Below are 22044 nucleotides of genomic sequence, written 5' to 3' on the forward strand. Positions count from 1 at the left end.
ACAAGAGCATGGTAAGCAGTGGAATCGGTTATTTACCTCTATATTTCAGCCAAAAAGTAGCCGTTACGTGACATTTCATTTCAATATCTGACCGGATTCGCAAAAACATAGCCATAGAATTTGACTTGTCACTGATAATCTAACTTGCTACAATTCTGTCCTAGAGCAAGCTTTCCACGAGGCTTATCGTAGCTCAAATAACAGCAAATAACTCTCCTGTATGCCTTTTGAAGCCAGGAAGACTAAATTCACCGTCTTTTCGTTGAATCATGAATTGTACAATTTAATTAAGAGTGCTTTTAACATGAAATTGGAGTCTAAATCAACACGAACGTACAGATATCAAAACCGCGGCGGAGAGCTAATCTATCGCTTTCTAAAGGCCTGCATCGTCCTAAATGGACTGAACAAGAGCTTCCTACATCGAGAATCGATTGAACTTCAGACAAACTAGGCCATAGTTAGCAGTAAGCGAACACTCAACATGTTGTCGTTACGTCAATTATCGCCCGGAAGCCACGCAAATAAATTTCTTCCGCGCTAGCGAATCACAGACAGTTCTGATACTTAGCTAAGCCGAGAACGCCTAAAATTGATAAAACAAGGAAATTCTACTCACGATCAGCGCTTGAACTCATGTTCTTCTCTCTCCTCGTGGCCATGTTTTGCTCGCAAATAGCAATGTCCCGGATGTACTTCAATTTTGTCGAGCGCGGAATGGCACATCCAGATTTCAACAGATTTTTTTTCTAAGTCTTTAGCTACATCAAAGTTCAAAGCAAATGACGCCAACAGCAGCTAGAAATGTTCAGTCCATTGCACGTCTAAGCCCTAAATTGATGTGGCGAAAGATTTTTGCTGTCTAAAGCAAGCACAACATTATCGCCACAGGGCAAACGGCCTTCTGTTACGGGACTAAATGTGACCCGTACAGTTTACACATGTCCTCAGGCCCGCCTCAGGTACGATAATGGACGACGCTTACTAGCAAATCGTTAGACTTGGGCCTTCATTGGACTTAATGATGTCCTCGGGCAGACTTCCTTTAGACAGCAAATACAGAACGCTAATCGGTCGCTCCTTGTCAGAGTCACCGCGCGAACTGAATTCAGACGAGTGTAGCCTGGGCTAAACTTAACGCAAATTGAAAAAGGGGCGGGGGGGGGGGGGAGGGTCGATGAATAATGAAAAAAATACCTAAATAAATGAAACATGCGGCAAGGAGTTCCTACATTTCATGCTAGGTAAGATTTACAAGCTGCTGTCATAGCGAAAGCAGAAAACAAAAACAAAGAAATGAAAAAAAAAAAAAAAAAAAAATCAAAAAACACCTGATTCAGTCTTTAACACCGTTTTCATAAATCCAGACATATATATATATATATATATATATATATATATATATATATATATATATTGATTGATTGATTGATTGATTGATTGTGACTTAAGCCGGCTATAAAAATCAATATTTGACCAACAGTTGCAAAACTTTGCTACCTCATGTGAAATACTTTCTGGCAACATATTCCTAAGACCCGTCATTGTACTCCACACTTATGTTTCTATGGCAACGGTATTTTGACTGGCATTTTTCCAAACTGATTTGGATTCTTTTTTTAATTCATTAACAACATTAACTTTTATTCATTTATGTTTGTAATCACCACAGGATATGGCTGGCTTTTTTAATTTTCTACCTCATGTTGTTTATCTCAGGGACCACGTTTTTAGACATTTATATTCTAATAAACTTTAATGTTCATTTCCATTGTTAGCATATTCGTGAAATTACTGTGAAGAGGGGAGGATAAGTGTTTGCATCATAAGAAAGATTAATGACATTTGCGACCAACGCAAAAAGATTTGTTATCTGCTGAGGCAATACTACGCGCCTTAAATACTCACTCAAATATCAACGATGAACATTTTGAATATAATGGTATATTCTGGTCCATTCGAAAACGATTGTATTGCTTATTAGGAGTCTATTAACACATGTCACCTTTTTTGTGTGTTTTGTTGGTGCTGTTGTTGTTGTTGTCGTCGTTGTTCTACAAGCAAATGAGCTAAAACGTTTAAAGTTCTTATTAACAATTGTATTATCAGCTATAAAAATTGAGTCATTGAAACGTAAAGGAAGAAAGTCCAGTGTAACAAAAAAAAAAAAAAAAGGGACGTGATTTTCTTTACTGTTTTCGAACACTCGAGTATTCGAATCTTCTCTAAATGTTAATTATAATTGAGCAGGCTGGGAACAGCTGACATGTCTCATGTCTCATGTCTCAAAAAAATCGAGTGTTATATCAAGTAAAAAAGACAGCTTGTGCTCGAGAGGAAAGAAAAGAACCTAGATCATCTTTAGTATTTAGTGTTCGTAACTGCTTTAATCTAACATGACTTTTTGGTATGTCTCCTACCATAATCAAGTGGCTGATGCAGACAACAGGAAAACATTGGATAACTTATTGCAAATGGATTATGTTGTTCATTGTCGATGTAAGCCTTATCACCTGAAGCGGAAGGCCGATAACGCTACTTATATCCCTGAATTACGAATTTTATCTATAATACTAAGAAAACAAAGACTAACGCACTGCGGCACGGAACACAAAAGAAGCATGGTTATATTTTGCATGCATGTTTAAAAGACGCCCAAATATATGTACGTCATCCTAGCCAATGTTAATAATTTTCAGAGAAGACAGACCTCGAAAGTAATTGCACGGACTTTCAAGATTTAACGACTAAGAAAAGATAAGCTCTAAAATGTTGGGTTCTTTGATCGTTATTAAAACAGCAAGACAACACAAGTTGTCAGCAACCGAAATGAAATGAAATGACAGATTTATATTTGCATGTGTTCGGCAGCATTTCTCTGCCAATATCGCAAATTTGTAGTAGCTTTTGGTCTTACTTTTTCTTACTTCATGACTCAATGTTCTTAAAATGAATCAAGAACTATTTATCACTAAAAGCAATTTCCTTGGAAACGTTTTGCTTTCTACCAACCAGAAAAGACCTACTACCCGCTGGACGACGCATTAGAAGAGTGTTGGAAACATCTTCATGAGAGATTGCGGACTCCAACAAAAGGAGTGACAAAGATAAAGGAATATCAACACTAACACAAGCTGAAAGAAGAACGTGTAAATGGCGAACTCAAACTTAACCGAAGGAGGAAACTGCACCACTGTGTGTAGGTCGGGTCTCAGTGGAACACATCAAAAGATTGTGTATTCGACAGTCAACAGTACGCTAGCTTTAATTGCATTTTTGGGGAATGTTTTGATCATTGTTGCTCTTTAAAGGGTGTCCTCTCTTCATCCCCCATCAAAACTTTTGCTGGGTTGCCTAGCAACCACTGATCTTTGTGTGGGTCTCATTACGCAGCCTCTGCATGCTGCCTTTTTGGCGTCACCAGATGACTCCAAAAGTTGTTACTATCTTTCCATTCTTTTTAATATCTTGGGTGTAATTTTCGGAGGGGCGTCTCTATTAACACTGATTGCAATAAGTGTAGATAGACTTCTCGCTCTTTTCTCGGGGTAAAGATACAGACTTGTGTGGATTGTTGTTGCCTTATTTTGGCTTATTTGCCTTGAAGTTGCAATAATATTATTTTTTAACTTTCGTATTACTATATCCATCACTTGTATAGCGATGTTATTCTACACAGTAACGTCGTTTCTCTGTTATACGAAAATCTACCTGACGATTCGCCATCACCAAGCACAGGTACAAGAAAATGTCCACCAAGGTCAAACAAACGGGGGAAGAACTTCGTGGAACATAGAACGGTACAAAGAGGCTCTGTCTAGTTCATTATGGGTACAAATTGCATCAGCGGTTTGTTATCTTCCATTTGCTATCGTAGCTACGATATTTAACAGCAAAGAAATGCACACAGATTACTTGACCTATCTTTGGAAGCAGCAATATCTCTTGTATTGTCCAACTCATCTGTAAACCCATTTCTGTACTGCTGCAAGATGAAGGAAGTGAGGCAAGGAATGAAGGTCACGATCAGACATTTTTTGTGGTTTCTCATGTTAACTATACAATGCCCTAGTTCTCAATGCGACTTGTCCTCGGTGTTTCCGGGATTCAACGCTTATTAGTGCGCAGTACTATATTGGCGCTTACTACAACAGAGTTTCACAGGGTAGTGGGGAGAGTTTTAAACTTTAATCAATCGATACCTGACACCATCACATGAAATATCACGTTGTAATTGGCCATTTCATCACGTTTATTGCTTTTAGGTTAAACAGAGACCAAGTGATGGACTTAAAAACGTGGTTCAAAATTAATCCTGTAAAGAAAAGATAATTACACGTATAATTACATGCCAAGGATTATTATTAGGGAAAAAATAATAAATTTTATTTGTGAAGCGTGAGAACACAAATCTTTTACGAAAATCCAACGATTCATACACTTATCCCAACCCTGAAGCAAAAGATGCTCTTTTGCGGAGACCCAATGGTGATAAGTGAAAGCTACCGGCGATTTGCGTGGCTCTTTCAGCTCAATATCAAACTCCTGCCTTGACAACATGACAGTTTCTCATTATTTTTATTAACATGGCCAGAGCACTATTTTAAATATAGTATTACCTTTTTGTTGTGTAGTCGGTGTTTTTCGGTTCGATTCATTTTTTTTTTTTTTTTTTTTTTTTTTTTTTTTATCTCAGGATGTATAAAAGACTTTCTTTGCCGGACCAAACACCCATATTACAGGATTAAAGCGGCTTTGAATTCTCTCTAAATGCAAATCGGGATTATTCCTCACTCTTTAATACTTAGTTCCGCTCCACCCTACAACGAAAAAATTTGAAAAAGCAACAATCATCACTCATTTTTAATTACTGCTTGAGGAAAACTTGGGCTTGGAAATCCCATGATTATCGTGGCGACATCGTTTTCGAGAAGCTCCGTGTTTAAAATGTTTTCCGTTCACACTAAAACGAAAAGCCGGAGTTTTCCAATTCCTCCGATAAGAAGAACGTTTTCGAAAAGCTCTGTTTTTGTGACAGATTAGTATGGATGGTAGGCCTAACAGTAAAAACAAAGCTGCTTTTTCAAATTTCTCTGGCCTGGCGTGGGTGGCGCTGAAGAAACATCAACTTTCTACTTGGGCGGCTCCTTGCATGGATCCTTTGGTCTCGGTCGTGCTTGCCTTTTTGGTTATTATACCTTTTCTTTCGTTTATTTATCCATTTATTTATTTATTTATTTATTTATTTATTTATTTATTACTGAGGGTAGTATTCTTTTTTGATAATTGAAACCCAATAAAGCTTTAAAAAAAAGACTGACGTCATATTTCTTTTAATTTTCACTCGCAACTAAGTTTATTAATAATTACCTTTTATAAAACAAAATAAAATATACCATAATTATCTAATTATCAAACAACCGTGGGACTAGTGTGATATCCCCCTTGATCAAGGTCAAGATAAACTTTATAATCGGAACCCGAAGGCTTATATCACTTTCCATGCCAAAAAGTTCCTGTTAAGAACTGTTCAAATATCACAATTGTATTTGCATATAACTGTATTAGTTTGTCTTCCTATCCAATGAGATGCTGTGCTATATATAACCAGCATTAGATAAATATGGCTACAGCCTTCAGATCACATATTACTAGACATTAGTTTTTGCGATATGCCGTCTTTGCCTACCAGATAAGCGATCCCTGGCATGATTTTTCTTATTACCTGAAAGACCTCAGGACATTGTCTACTGTCTAATAAGTAAAACATTATTTACTGTCACAACAATACTCTAAGAAATTTGAATAATAATGTTAACATTTAGTTTTCTTTCTTGCGGCTTTCTTTTTTAATTAAAATTAACTCTAAATTGGAAAATTAAGCGAGACTTACCTGGAAGTTGAAGTTTGATTGAAATTCTACCGTGGCATTTGCAGGAATGAGGAGGTCACGTGAGATAGCAAGCATCTGATATCCGAGTTCAGTCTTGAAAGCAGTTTGGTGTGGCTTTGATGGTACAGGAAAAGAGGTCACTATGAAGAGCGTAAGGGCCCATGGGATGGGTGGGATGTGACCTCCTCATTCCTGCAAATGCCACGGTAGAATTTCAATCAAACTTCAACTTCCAGGTAAGTCTCGTTTAATTTTCCGATTCTACCGCGCATTTGCATACAATCGGAGGTCACGTGAGATTTCAAAGCTCAAAGCCACAGCAAATACCAGGCATAATAACTGTAACACCATGGCATGTACTTTAATGATACTCCTCACACGGCATGTACCATTACCAAATGCTAATGTAAACACAATGAAACAGAATATGGTATGGTACCACTGCTAGAGCATGCAAAGCTGCAAACACAGAAAATTACTGGCTACTGCTAGTAAAGATAGCCTCTGCAAAATTACTTTCATTTATGATAGGGCGATCATAAAATTTTGCAAAGGTTGAATCTGAGCGCCACCCAGCAGTGTTCATAATCTCATGAATAGGTACATTAGCAGCTTTAGCAGCTGACGTTGCTGCACCCCTAGTGCTATGGGGTTTGAAAACTGAAGTAATGATTCCTGCATCCTTCATAGTTTGTCTAACCCATCTAGATATTGCGTCCTTAGAGGCAGGTCCATGAGGTGCTACATCGCAAATCGGCAGCTGCTTTGTGCTTCTTCTAAGAGAGGCTGTCCTGTCAATATAGACTGTCAAAAATTCAACAACACAAAGTCTTTTATCCACATTATAACTGGTACACATTATAACTGGCCCCCTTTTGCACTGGTTTGCTTCAAGAGAGAGGAGATATGGAATATATACTCTCCAGGCGATGCACGCATTTCCTCCAGAGATAACTTTTGAAGAGTCTGGGTTCTCTGTGCTGAGAGGAGTGCCATAAGCATGACTAGTTTCTGAGTGAGTTGCTTAAGTGACAAGTTCCCCGTGGTTGGATAAGTTTTAAATGGTAGAGCACAATCTGTGGGCTCCAAGTCTCAGTATAGCGAGGCAGGGCTGGTTTTTGATTGAATAAACCAGACATAAACCGTGACACTAGTTGGTGATCACCCACTTTTACGCCATCTATTTTGATGAAGGTTGACAAGGCGCTCCGAGCAGTTGCTACCGTACTATATCCAACTGTTTTTGATTGGAATGACAGGAACTCCAAAACCTGTTGCAGGGTTGGGTTCATTGGACTGATAGAATTGTCACTACTAAAATTAACCCAGGCTGAAATATATGTATGATATCGCTTACGGGTCCTGATCGCTATGATTCCAAGATGGTGTTCAAAGGCTCCCATGTTACGCCTTGATTAATTAATGATGACTGGACAGAAGACATCCATGAAGCTGAAGTTTGGGGAACAGAGGGTGAACTTCTTCTGGTTGATAGGCCAATGTTAGAGTCTTCTTGTGCATCCTGATTTTTACCGGTGGAGATCTCATTAACTGAAGCAGGAGTGGATACCAGAACTGTGTTGGCCAATGTGGGTAAACTAGGATGGCTGTTGTTTTGCTCTCTTGTATGAACTGAAGGACTTTGCCGATGAGACTAAACGGAGGGAAACAATAGATAAGGTTATAGTGGGACCAATCTATAGTAAAGGCATCAAAAGCTACTGCCCCTGGATCTGGTCTCCAGGCTATATAGTGGGTTGTCTTGTGGTTTAGCCTTGACGCAAACATATCAATATCAGGCTCACCCAGCTTTGATTTCAACTCATTAAATGCGGTTTGGTCTAGCGACCATTCAGTGTTACTACTGTGGAATTCACGGCTAGCCTTGTCTGCTTCTGCGTTTAGTTTCTCTGGTAAGTGGGAAATTGATAGTGTTAGCTCTCGATCTATGCACCACATAAAGATTTCCCTGGTGATGTCATTGCAACTGCAAGATTTTGTACCGCCCATATTACGAATGTATGAAACAGCAGTAGTATTGTCACAAACGATTTTTATGTGGCGATTCTGCATATGGTTGCAGAGGGCCTGCAAGGCGAGATGAATGGCCTTCAATTCCAAAAGGTTAATATGTAGTTGGGATTCTTGGTGTGACCATCTGCCACCCGCTACAGATGATGTGCCCTCAATCACCCCTCCCCAGCCCTTAAGAGAGCTGTCAGTCATGAGAGTTAAGTCTGAGGGTTTAGGCGTGATGGCTTTGGGGAGTTGATCAACATTGGTGATCCACCATGAAAGGTCCTGTTTTGCTAGAGGGGAGAGTGTCATTTTCCCCTCCAAGTCCCATCCATTGTTTTTTAGAGCATACGTCTTGTCATTTTCTAGAGACCTATAGAACAGAGGTGCATACTGAACTCCTTCAAAGGCTGAGACCATGAGGCCCACTACAGAGGCCACATCTCGAATTGGAATGGTTCCTTCCAGATGTGCTAGATTGTGACACTTGGATTTGATAATGGCTGCTTTTTGAGGGATCATATAAATGATCATGTCCTTAGAGTTCAGTAAGAATCCCAGGAATTTGGCAATCTGGTTTGGTGTTGTGACACACTTTGATTCGTGAATTGTAAATCCCAGCGATCTAAGCAAAGCAACTGTTTCAGCCACAACTTGCTCTAATTCATAAGGTGTTTTTGCTAGCAAAAGGGTGTCATCTATGTAGCCTAGTATAAGATATCCTTTTGACCTCAATGTTGCATATACTGGCTTCATGAGCTTTGTAAATACTCTAGAGGCCGATGCAAGGCCATTTGGTAAGCAGGTGAACTCATAAAGAGATCCTTTAAACTCAAACCTGAGAAATTTCCTGTGCTGGGGGTTTATGGGCACAGAATAATAAACATCCTTGAGATCTAAAACTGCCATCCAATAGTCTTTTTTTAAGTAACTGTACTGCTGACTGGAGAGATTCCATTTTAATATGGTGATATGTGACATATTCATTCAATTTTTTAAGATTTAGGATGAGTCGATGAGACCCATCTTTCTTGGACCGAGTAAAAACTGTGGATATGAATTCAGTGTCACAATGAGTAGTTTTGTTAATTACTCCCTTCTCTAGGAGTTTATTTATCTCTCCAGCAATGATGAGATCATCGCCGTTAGAAAAAGTAATATGTGGCACAGCTGACTGACATGGTGTGCTTTCAAATTCGATGAAATAGCCTGACACAATCTCAAGGATGCTTGGGTCTGTGGTAATAAACCTCCAGTTAGAGATGTGTTTAGCTATATTACCAGCAACAAAATTTGAAACAGCATTTACCGTGTTAGCTTCGTGGGTTACTGAGATGACCTCTTGTTGTTTGTGCTGGACTTCTGGTAGTCCTTGTGTCGCCAGGGTTTGTAGGTTTGGCCCTTCAACTTTTTTGACTGATTTCTGTGGGAAAAAGATCCCTTGGAGTTATTGTTGTTGACATAGCCCGTTTGGGATCTGTGGGGTCCTCTATGACCTTGCACTTTGGCTCCAATTTTATTCACATCTCCTATGTCTTTCAACTGTTTTTGAAGGTCATCTCCAAACAACAAGTCAGTGAACGGCACATGAGAAGAACAGAGAGAGACATAATCTCTGCCAATATCAGGTTTCACGTGTTGCTTTCGCTGCATGTTAAGTTCATAGTTAACATGCGTCAGCAACGATAGAGCGTCGAGTCCAAACTGTTTTATCTGTTGAACCCCTTCCTCGTCTAGGCCTTTCCTCTCTGTCATGGACAGATCAGTCAAACAAGCGACTGGGATTATGCCTTTAACGAGGGCTTGCTGGATTTTGAACAGCTGCAAATCCCTCTTCTGCGTGGGCTCACGGAGCTTACGCCAGATGCCTAGATTTACCCTTGTGGGTTTAGCAGTATCGCAATTTTCCGGTCTAGCTTGGCGCTCAAGCTTTTCTTTCAGCAATTTATCTGGCAAACGGTTGCGGTTGCAGTTTGGCGAGCTGTGGACTGTGAATATTTTTGCCCGTCAGGTGTTCAGACTCGTACTCCTTCTCCAAGTCCGCTAAAATTTCGTCTTCCTCTGGCTCTTCCGCCTCAAGATCGCCATCTTCACCCTTTACTTTATCCTTGAGAGTTTGAATGTCTTCTTCGTTCTCATGTTGGTCGCTCGAGGAGATCGAGCTGTCTTTGGCGGGTTTCTTGGCGGGAAGACCGTGTTGATGTTCTCGGTCATCACTCAGCCGTTTACCTTTGCCTTTTCCTTTCCCTTTAGAAGGGAATTCCTCGAATTTATCCATTTTCTGTGACAAGGTCAGTATTGCTGACGAAAGAAGCTTTACGTCAGCATGCGACATCGAAATGTTCGAGTCGCTCACAGGGGCCTTGGCCGCCATGACACTTGGCGTGTCGAGATGTTTCTCTCCGGATATTCCGGCGTTGTTGTGCTCGTCTTGGTCATAAGCCAATAACTGGTCTTCGTTCGCCGATTCTGCGGATTCTTTTCCTCCAGACATGTTAACCGCATGACGTAGAAAGGTCTAAAACACTCGAAAATAAGACTGCGAGAATGAACTTTAGACTGCTTGGTCGGACAGCTAACTTGCACTGAGCTCGGATATCACATGCTTGCTATCTCACGTGACCTCCGATTGTATGCAAATACGAGGTAGAATAGTTATTAGAAGCCACCTCGAAACTTTGCGGTTCCTTTAGCCTCTAGGCTCCAATCGATATTCACTTTCTATGCTATTTTCTTTCACCAACTTGTAATTATTATTAATGTAAATAATACTAGTCTCCCCTCAGAATCCGAGTCAATTATGATTTCTGTTGTTATTTATTGCTCTTATAATAGTGCTGGAAACTTTTACAGAGTACATTACGAGAACAGCCACTGCTGAACTGTTCTATCTTCATTACCTGTCATTGTGGTTAATTTGCTCGATTTTCTGAAGGGAAAGTCGACTCTTATCAGACTTAACTTATTTTAGTAAAATAAAATGTTGACTGCTTTCATATGCAAGCATCTTCAACCTGTTTGTTTGTTTGTTTGTTTGTGTTTGTTTTCTAGAACTCAGAAATAATGTATGCGTTAACTCTTTTGTAAGTAACATGCTCTCAGTATTTGTTCTTTACAGTCTAGGCCGATGGTACGGCTAACTTGACAGGACAAAATGTCTTCCTTATCATTCCCTTTACTGCTTTTCTTACTCCTCTGATTTTCCAACAGTAGAGAATCGGGTTAAGAGAAGAATTAAACGTAAGAAGAGATAGTGTGAGTTCCCAAACGAGGGCAAGAGATGAAGGATAAGTTTCAGTTAAATAAACTACCACCATTGCTATACCAAATGGGAGATAACAAGCTACCAATGTAATTTGTAGTCACATTGGACTGGATACTGTATTTTCGTATCGTGCTATTTTTATATGAGTTCCCACTTTGTTCGATCCTTCTTGGTGATCTTCTTCTGGTAGTAGAAGATGATTTTGGCGTTGGCGGAGTGTAATAAAGATCTTCGTGTAACAGAAGGCCGAGGTTACTAAACACAGTAACAGCCCCGTGCAGACGATAGCTATAGTAAGATTGTCGTTGTAAAGGTATGTTATTGCAGCGGCACCGTTACAAAGCCAAAAAAAGACTACAACGATCTGCACTCGTCTCAAAGTTACCACATGTCTGTATCTTAGCACCAATAACAGCGCGAGAAGTCTATCCACGCTTATTGCAGTCAAAGACGATAGCGACACCCCATAGGATACCGCAGCTACCATATTAGTAATGGTTTGGAAATAGTAACAACATTTGGAATCTTCTGAAGGCAGTAAATATGTAATGTAGAGAGGCTGTAAAATTAGGCCCACATAGAGATCGGTGCAGGCAAGGCAACGAAATAAAAGTTTTAACGACAAATGAAGGGAAGACACTTTTTGAAGAACAACAATGATCATAGCATTCCCAAGGAATGCACTGATAAATGTAAGAAAATTCAATGCTGAAAGGAATATAGTTTGTTTCATTCCACTGATCCCCACAAAGCAATAGAAAGTTCCATGAGTCGTGTGGTTTCCATATTCCGTTAAGTTAGCCATTTTTATAACTGATAATGGTCTGCTTCCTTCAGGTTAATCCAGTATAAAATACTTAAGGAATAAATCAAGCAAATAAACAAGTTTTCAATTAAAATATTTGGACTTTTTTTCTTCTGTCAAACCTGAACAAAATGTACCACATAGTAATTCAGCATATGTTAACGAGTCACCCAAACTGTTACCGTAAAAGTAATTATCACGTTTCTAATGACGCATCATTAACATTTTGTAATACAATTAATGACGAGGGATGTACTGTAATTTTAAAGGGGCCAGGTCACGCAATTTTAGACAATTTCAGCACCGATCAAATGGTCATAGAATTAACTAAAATATCACAAAAACGGCTCAAAACTATGAAGATCTCAAACAAAACACAGGAAAGCCAAGAAAGGACATGGATGGACAAAACTGGATAGGAATAAAATGGATTGCATTTGGGTATATTTGAAAACGTCGGCCTACCTTTTTATCAAATTTATATCAGTTTATATCAAAATGTCATTCACACAGCTGGAAAATCATTCTCAGTTGTTATGTGGCCGTGATTTTGCAAATGAAAGACTTTTGCTCTGCCAATTTGACGTTTAGAGCTCATAATTATCAAAATCAAACAAAATTACCTAAAACAGCGTGACCTAGCCCCTTTAATATCAGCCCTCCGCTTCAGATTGGAAAACTCGCGAAATACTTCATTATTTCGGATATTACACGAAGAAATGATTCAATTGCAATAACTGATGTAAATTACTCTTGTGTTCTGTTCGGCATCATTCATTTTATTATTGCGGTAAAAATAATAAAAGGTAAAGGTTCTTTTTTTTTTTTTTTTCTTTCCCTCTTTCTTCCCGTGCAATATTTTGTACTGGTTACAATTGATCCTTGAAATGTGCGGCAAGTCATCTATTCACAGCTTGATCAATTATAACTAACATCGAGACAAGATTCGAATATTGGAGTGTATGGTTGGCAAAAGTAAACATCAGTTTATATCTCCAGTAAAGATAATCGCGTGCTTCTTTGGTGTTGTAAAACTGGACTGTTTTTGTATTTTCCTTTATGCTTCAATAACTTCTTATAGTTGATAATTCTAACGGTAATAAAAGTTGATAATTCTAGTGGTAATAAAATCTTTCTGAGTTGTAGCTCTTGTTGTTCGTAGAAAAGAAAAAACAAACAAACAAACAAACAGACAAAAAAACCCCACCCAAATTGTGCCATGTGTTAATCAGAAATACAAAATTAGATTAAGGCCTTGGGTCTCAGTTTTGATGGGTAATTTAGGTAAGGTACCCAGCTGCTCCTTATAAACACCATTAATGCTCCCAACCCATGAAATCAAACAAGACAACAACAGCTTTTGATGTGAGAAAAGGGGCAGGAGATAAAGTGCTCGAGTTGCCAATAGGAATCGTACAGGATGACACCGGTCAGGTGGTTAGCAACGAGAGGACCTAAGCGATAAGTACATTATTAATAAACAGCAACCGGCTGCAGAGAGGTCCTCATAATCTCCCTGGGGTCCTAATCCCCAGGCCCTAAGAGGAAATAATCCTCTCCCTCCGTTCCGGGAGTCACTGTAGGCACCAAGCTATTGAGAGGTCCTAATTCTCCCCCTGGGGTCCTAATTCTCACCCCTACCCCTCTCCCTTCGGAAGAATGAGAACAGCAAACAACATAGGTTTGATTCTTTGGTAACATAGCTATCCGGGGGGCCATTTGAGTCTATGTGGGAAAAGGGCGACCTATATTGAGCACTTCATCCCCTCTAAAAGTTTATTTATTCTAAGAAATCAATCAATCAATTAGAAGTGTTGTTCTAAGCCTGTTAAACTAGCAAATTAATGTTATAACATTTGTAAGCAAAGCTCAATGAGCAAGCGTGGCCCATGTGTCCAAACCAGCACCTGGCGTGACACTAACAGTAACAATCAGAACAAACTCTTGGATGTTACTATTGGAATGACCTTCCCTTATCTATACGTAACTTAGCGACTAGAAAACGTTTTTAAAAAGCATTCTTCCAGTATTATTTTGCTCAGTATTAATTAATTCATACCCCTTCCTCTCCTATGTTAAGTTAACTTTTTTACCCTAATTATTACTGTCAATTAAACAAGGGTATCTAATTAGCTTGTTATATTTTTGCCCTTTTCCATTTCTCCTCTTACTTGTCTACTTTATATTTATCTTTGTAACTTTAGAATGAAATAAATAAAACTCTCAATGGGCAAGCATGGTGCTCAAGTCCAACAGCACTAAGCTGGATAAACTACAACCACTACATAGCAATATGATTATGTGTGGCAAAAGATTTGATACAAACTATACTTAAGTGTGATACTGTGCTCCAAGAGAGCCAAATAGGGTTGGGTGGGCGGGAATTTTTCGCAACACTCTGAGAGGTTAAAGGACTTGAAGTAAACCATATGTGAAAAGATAAGACCGCATGGCCTTGACTGACCTAACGCAAAAACCATCAATTTGATTGGCCCAGGCTTAACACACCATAATGGCGCTAAAGGTGAATTTGACCTTTGCACACAATGAGACAGTGTTTTTTGTACAGGAAAATTGGGTGACAGAAATGTATATTAAGAACAGATTGGTCATATAAGTTATCTGACCTCTCCTTCGTAGTTGTTTACAATAACTGGAATTTATATCACTACTAAATTGGCTTTGATATTGGTGTAAGATTTATCAACATCTAGCTCTTTTTGTCTGCCTACGAACGGTTGAGGGATGGGAAATTCTCCTTCCCCTTCACAGTAATTTCACGAAAGTGCTAACGATGACAATGAACATTAGAGGGAATACAATATTCTAAAACCGTTGTTTTTGAGTTAAACAAAGTGAGATATTGAAGCTATATCTCTTGGTAATTTCATCATTCATACCAAACAACTACCTGGTGGATCCGCCATCTTGGAATTCCTCGTCGTTAAAAAAAAAAAAAAAAAAACAATGGATAAAATAGTACTATAATACATAAAGGTTACTCAAAACAGTTCCCAACAGTATCCAATACTCCATGGGTAATTGTAGCCACTCTTTATTGATTGCTCTTGCAATCATGGTATTAAAAAAAAAAAAAGAAAAAAAAAAGAAAAACATTGGTGAACGCATTAAATATTTGAAAATTTAAGGAGCCTCTGACAATATGTGAAGAAATTTTCAGGTTTTGCTAAAAGTTGTGTCATACTGCTAATCAAATTTGATAATATGAAAAAAAAAGTCTTAGTTCCGTTTTTAAAATATAGGTAATTAAAGCTAAAATTAAGAGTAGTTATAACAGGTCATACAATTGCTTTGGTAACCTATTGTGTAACAAACATGATAACAAAGTTCATCAATGATTAGGTAATTTTTGGATACTATGATTGTAGCATCAGCTGGTAAAGAGTGGCAATAGTGACACAATATCTACGTACTGGAAAGCGTTGGAAACAGTTTTGAGCCACCTTAAGTCCCCAATATACAGTACTGTAATATACGCCGATAGAGTACTAAAAGGTACCAAGGACAATGCAAATCACATTCAGATCGAAGGCATTGTACATTTAGGTTGAGAAACACCACAACTGTCTGATCGTGATCTTCACTGCTTGCCTTACTTCCTTCATCTTCCAGCAGTACAGAAATGGGTTTAGAGATGAGTTGAGCAATGCAAGAGATAGTGCTGGTTCTAACAAAAGTTCAATTAATCGTGCGCGCGTTTCCTTGCTGTTAGATATTGTAGCTACGATAGCATATGGAAGATAACAAACTGCTAATGCAATCTGTACCCATAGTGCACTAGACACTGTCTTTTTGTATCATTCTACGTTCAGCGAAGTTCCTCCTCCGTTTGTTTCTCCTTGGTAGGTATTTTCTTGTACCTGTGCTTGGCGATTTCGTAGCGTGAGGTAGATTTTCGTATAGCAGACAATCGACGTTACTATGGAGAATAACATCATTGTACTGATGATGGACATGGCAATACGACGGTTGAAAAAGAACATCATTGCGACACCAAGAGAAAATAGCCAAGCTGCGGCGACAAAAATCAACGCGCGTCTTAACGTTACGACTTGTCTGTATCTTAACCCCGAGAGAAGAGCGAGAAGTCTGCATGTCAACACTTATTGCAGTCAGTGTAAACAGAGATACTCCCCCAAAAATTACTGCCAAGATTTTAGAAAGCATGAAAAGATAGTAACAGCTTTTGGAGTCTTTTGGCGACGCCCAAAGGGCGGTATTTACAGGCTGCGTAATGAGGCCCACACAGAAGATCCGTGGTTGTTAGGGAACCCAGCAAAAGTTTTGATGGCGAGTGAAGAGATGACACCTTTTAAAGAGCAGTAATGATCAGAACATTCCCCAAAACTGCAATTATAGCAAGCGTGCTGTTGACTGTGGAATACAAAATATTTTGATGTGTGCCATGGAGGCCTGTGCTACACAGACTTGTGTAGTTGCCATCTTCAGTTACGTTCAAAGTCGCCATTTCTCTCTCTCTGTCTCTCTCTGTCTCTCTCTGTCTCTCTGTCTCTCTCTGTCTCTCTGTCTCTGTCTCTCTGTCTCTCTCTGTCTCTCTCTGTCTCTCTCTGTCTCTCTCTGTCTCTCTGTCTCTCTGTCTCTGTCTCTCTCTGTCTCTCTGTCTCTGTCTCTGTCTCTGTCTCTGTCTCTCTCTGTCTCTCTGTCTCTCTGTCTCTCTCTGTCTCTCTCTGTCTCTCTCTCTGTCTCTCTCTCTCTCTCTCTCTGTCTCTCTCTCTCTCTCTCTCTGTCTCTCTCTCTCTCTCTCTCTCTCTCCCACAGTCTGTTGCGGTGGCGTTTCCAATACTCCAGTAATGTGTCGTTCAGAGCGTGATAACACTGGCTTAGCTTACCCATAAATCTTTTGAGTGAGCTTCCGTCTATATTTAAGAAATGGTAAGCGTGCAGCGTGCAACTATCGAGTTATATATGCATGTGGGAGGCTGCTAAGCACGAGGGAAGCGTAAGAGTCGCACGAGGCGATTGCCGAGTGTGACTCTAGCTTCTTGAGTGCTTAGCAAACCTCCCAAGTGCATACACAACTCGATAGTTTCACACTGCACGCTTACCAGTTCTTTTATGAAATTGAGACTTTTGAGACTTTTGAGTATATATTGAATACCGTCCGGCTTACATGAAGTCAAAAACGCGATAAACCGCGCGAAAATGTTCATTCAAAAATAATGCAAAGCGACACATCAAAATATTTCTTGGATCGCGGCGAGTTTATAGTTTGCCTTTTCTCGATCTCGGGAAAACAAACAACTTCAAACTGCTCGTTAACCTAAATATCAAGCTGACAACAAACGAAAGTTACATTCGGTAAAAGTGTTTCTCAAACGTTAGTCAAGCTTAAATCTGGATCAGTTTTCCGAAGAATTGAAAACCAACTACACATGGTTGAACCTTTTGGTTGCTGAGCTCTCTGTCCTTGATGGCCTCTCCGGCAAAAGAAAAGAACAATATGGAACCAGACATTTCTTAAAAGAAAGCGTGGAGAAGAAAGCGAACAAACACCCCTGTCTTTGAGCTGTTTGAGATGCTCTTATTCAGTAGCAGGTTTGTGGGTTTCGTTTTCCTTTCCATTTCGTTTTAAATTGATGAGTTGCGCGTCTGAAGTTGAACACATGAATGGCTTTCTTTCTTTCGTTATTTGGTAAAATAAGCTTAAATGAATAGAAGACTGAGTCTTAAAGGAAATTGTCAAAAATGTAAGTTTATATTTATGCACAATGCAATTGCTCCTTCGAGCGGCTGTTTCTTCAATTTCAAGAGTTCAATTTACGATCGAGCGAGTCGAGCGATCGAGCAAAACTGTAACCAAGGGAAATAATTCATCTGCAGAGGCTACCAATATTTGATAAAAATTCCTTTATTAAAGCTCAGAAAAACTATTATCTTTAAAATTTTTAGAACAGAAGGATTTCGTAAGCAAGACTTATAACAGAAATTTGACTCTCTTGTACAAGTTTTGCTCGCCGAAAGCATTTAAATGGCTTTGGACCACAGAACAGTTTTACAATGAAAGCTTGTATTGAATTTTATTGTCGCCAAATCGCTGAAAAATTCTCTCTAAAACTCCCGCTATACATTACTAACCTCGAAAGGTTGATACAGACCAGTTTATGTTTTTTTTTTGGTCTGTCTCCGAGTGCCGAGTGCCTTTGTTCAACCAGCTGATTCAACTCCCTCTCGCTTAAATTAGCAAATCTCTTAGGTGGAGGCCCGTCAAGAAACTTGAGCTCCAAATTTCGTAACCCACAGGAATAATCTTTCTCATATCCGGAAGAATGATTAAATCTTTCCATATTTTAGGAGTTTAAAAAAAGGAATCATGTTTTAAAAACATCGATGAAAAAAATTGCCGAGAAAAAGTACAAATAAACAAACTGACGTGAGCGTGCAACCCACGGGCAAATGGATCGAGCGTATTAGCCAATCAGAACGCGTGCTACGTTAAAGCTATGTTATAAAAATTGGTTGGCAAATCATTCCAAAATTTTGCTCCGGTAAATGCAAAACTTTTGTAAAATCTGTGCGACTCTTGGGGAGCGCAAGATTCGTTTCGGAAGATCGCAGTCCATTTTCGTCAGGTACGTGAGTGTAAAACGTAGCAAACGAATTTCGCAACCAAAAACACTTACGTGATCTTATTTTCAAAAAGAAAATGAAACTTGGACGTATTCACGCAGGTGTATAAATGCATCAACGTATATTGACTTAGGGCTACAGGTACGTGATAGTTCATGTGTGGTCCACTTATGCCAGAGAACCTACTAATACTTTCTCCGAACAATAGCAATTCCTAGGCGCAAACTCAAAATAAAAGCTTTATGAATTGCCTCAAATATCGCCCACGGCCGTATTTTTACTATTGAAACCATTTTTGTATTGTATTCATGGAAGTCTAATATTACATAATGACAATTTATCGGGCAATCTTTCAGGAAATATGCGCAATATTTTGAGGTTTAGACTATTAAGGCGTGGAATGCTTATTATTGTATTACTATATCGCCACTTCTTTTTTTTTTTCAGTATGACTGACGCAAAGACATTTTTCTTTAACTTGAATATTTAAAAACAAAAATAAATAGGGCTTTTTTGCCCTTAGCCGAAGATGTTTACCTTAGATGTATATACCCCCATTGGGCTCGTTAATTCAAGTTGGCTATCAAAGAACACCAATACGATTACAAGGAAGTCACAAGGTTTATCTCTAATTTTCGAAAAATTACAATTTGACCCATATACCACTCATCAGAAAAGGTGGAGTAAAAATATCCCAGTGTATTTCTGCGCCGCAATACCAGTTTACCTAGGAAAAACATTGAGAGAAGTTTGGAAATCATGGGATAGTCAATATCGCAAAAAAAAAAAAAAAGTCTGCATGCGAGCCAAGTGGCCCATCGCCGCGCCTCCCCAGTCAATATCGTAATACTTTTTTAATTCTTGTTTTCACTGTTTGACTCGTCTTGCAGGCTCGCCAAACTGCCAGCGATACCAGTCACTGACTTGACAGGAAAAAAATTATCCCTTCTGGAGACTGATGTTCAGAAACGTCTTGTACTTGTGGAGGCGACACAAACGTGATTTACCCCTACCCCGGGTATACGTGCATATATACTGTGTGACTCGTCTTACAGGCTCGCCAAATTGTAACAAAAACTCAGCGATACGATTCACTAACCCGACCCTTTCGGAAAATAACATGCGGCAACATCCATGATCGCAGAGGCGAAAAGAAACATGATTTACCCCGAGAATACATCTGCTCTGTACCGAGTATCTTATCAACAATAAAACTATGAGCTATTACTACATGGCTTTCAATGTACTCACCTTGCAGTTTAGTAGTCAGAGCGCTTTTCTCTCGCTTTCCTTCATACATTATTATCACGACTTGCTTTGTTTACCGAAACACCTGCTAAAGCTTTTTTTTTTCTTTTTATTTATTTTTCTGATGCTTTTGCCGATATGCGCAGACGCAGTAAAAAGTGCTGATAATTAGCGCCTTGTGTTGGGACTATTTTCCAACAACAGCACGTTATTGCGCCTACATATGTTGATTATGTCTTAATACAGGGACAGGGGCTGTAATATCTCTTTCTTTTATTTTTCTTTCCACAATTTCAAGGATTTCGCCCATAGTTCAGGCCCGTTCTACCGGATCGGCGCTGGTATTAATAAATTTTGCTGTCTTTTTGTATATAGAAATTATGAATATGTAAGTTGCCTAAAAATGTAATTTTGAATACCGAAAACTCCTGAGACACTGCATGCATGCAGCTACCAGCGAAGAATAGTATTGTAATAGTAATATCATTAGCCGAAAGCCGAAGGCGAAGGCTGAGGCTGATAACCCTTGCCGAGACCTTAATTATTCTGGATATCACGAAAACCGAATCCAATAATTGTTTAATTACACATTGAACGAAAAAAATGAAAGTCATGTTTTTGCTTCTTCACTGACGGCAAGCAACACAAAGCGCGCGGACTTGACAGGATTACCCTTAGAAATCATGTACCGCGGTCCTTTATGACACGATTACCCGTGACCTTGAGTGTCCTTGACATGATTATTGTATAATCTGCAGCTATGACGTTACAGACGCTGATTTCGAAAATTCACTACACGCTTTCGGCAATTCAGAAAAGAGATAGTGAGTTCAATGTATAATAATGTTTATTAACTGCCAACTCCAAAATTACCAACTTAACAAATCACTGAAACTAAATAAGTAGAAACAAATATTGTGATCAGTGGTGACTTTAGAAAACAACCATATTTTCTTTTCTCAGGACAATTATTCCAAACGATTGACTACCTATTTTTGACTAACCTTAGTACTAGATATTAAGTAAACCATACTTTATTGCAAGTCGGTTGATCACTGGAGGGTCCAGAGGAAATACGCTCTGTTCCTAAATGTATTGGCCGCTAATGTTTAAATTGTCAGAAAGAAGCTCATACGAATATATTCCTTAAATCATATTTGTTTTCTCACACTTCGCAAATGATATTAATTTTCATCTCCATTGATAATCCCTACTATTTTCTTCGCAAGCATCTGAGCGGGCCGGAATCCTAAATCCTCGAATTCGATTGGCTAATCATACGCAGATGACTGGTCCAGCTTTTTACGATACGGCCCACGGGCCGGAGTTTTTCCCCGCTGTCTAAATTTCGCTCCTAAAAGTTAGCGGTAATCGTCAATCTTTTGTCTTTTTTACATATCTAGCGACGATTAGTCAACGCAAGTTTCTCTCTGTTCACTTTAAAATGGCAAGGAAAGTCACTGTAAGTAAATTCAATTGAGTGTTTTGAAGTTGTGAGAGTTTACTGGGTTGTTTGTAGCTTGGCGCTGTAATGGCGCGCAATCCTGTGTTTCTCTCGCCGTAGAATTTTAGTCAATTTCAGTCGAGTTTACCTATCTGATCGTTGCTGTATTTAGGAGAATTTCCTCGCTTTCTGCCATTCAATTTACGGTAGAGAAGTCTGAGTTTAAGTGGTTTTAAAAGCAACGACTGACAGAAATTGTTTTTGTAGTAAAACTTCAAACTTCGCACGAAATTTCACACCGCAAAAACAATTTTGGAGAACTTAGCTGGTGAAATTTATGGAACTAACATAAAACAGTTCGGAAAAATCTGTTCACCATCTTTCTTCGTCTGCTAGTTGAGTTACTCGCTCGTTGCCAAGATTTTTTACAAATCGTTAGTAGAGGGAGCGCAAGCCGATTCAATGACAGGAGTTACGTAAACAAACCCATTTGTAATCTGTAAAACCAATTTACTGCAGGAAAAAAAAAAATAATAAATAAAATAAACATGTTATTTGCCGCCTTATAGAAAACCCCGGGCTTCAAAATGCTGCTCTCGGCCTGCGGCGCGCCTCGGGCAGCATTTTCAAGACATCGTTCATAGTTTTTCAATATACGGACCGACCCTAAGCCGGCAAATAACATATATATATATATATATATATATATAGGCAATTGTGGAAAACGAGGACGGACAACTTCGAGCGAAAAAAAATCTAAGAAA

At 39.0% G+C, this 22044-nt stretch overlaps 1 long non-coding RNA gene and 5 pseudogenes across 2 annotated transcripts in view; 1 reads left to right on the forward strand and 5 right to left on the reverse strand.

The window, feature by feature from the left end:
• Positions 1-2572: 2572 nt before the first annotated feature.
• Positions 2573-22044, forward strand: part of LOC149096434 (adenosine receptor A3-like) — a 319741-nt pseudogene continuing 300269 nt past the window's right edge. The window contains exon 1 of the transcript XR_016204431.1: positions 2573-4317. The product of XR_016204431.1 is annotated as an adenosine receptor A3-like (transcript). The remainder of the gene's footprint in view (positions 4318-22044) is intronic.
• Positions 6230-7703, reverse strand: LOC149096435 (uncharacterized; annotated as a pseudogene).
• On the reverse strand, positions 9236-10403 carry LOC149096436 (uncharacterized; annotated as a pseudogene).
• Positions 10927-12115, reverse strand: LOC149096437 (adenosine receptor A3-like; annotated as a pseudogene).
• Positions 15251-16468, reverse strand: LOC149096438 (adenosine receptor A3-like; annotated as a pseudogene).
• On the reverse strand, positions 18898-20595 carry LOC149096439 (uncharacterized). The gene is made up of 2 exons (XR_016204454.1): positions 19840-20595; positions 18898-19315 (listed from the first exon to the last, which is right to left on the reverse strand). It is a non-coding gene; the product is annotated as an uncharacterized LOC149096439 (long non-coding RNA).

Source organism: Orbicella faveolata, unplaced genomic scaffold (assembly GCF_042242905.1).
Source record: "Orbicella faveolata isolate gen_17 unplaced genomic scaffold, um_ofav_v1 contig_48, whole genome shotgun sequence".
Taxonomy (NCBI): Eukaryota; Metazoa; Cnidaria; class Anthozoa; order Scleractinia; family Merulinidae; genus Orbicella; species Orbicella faveolata.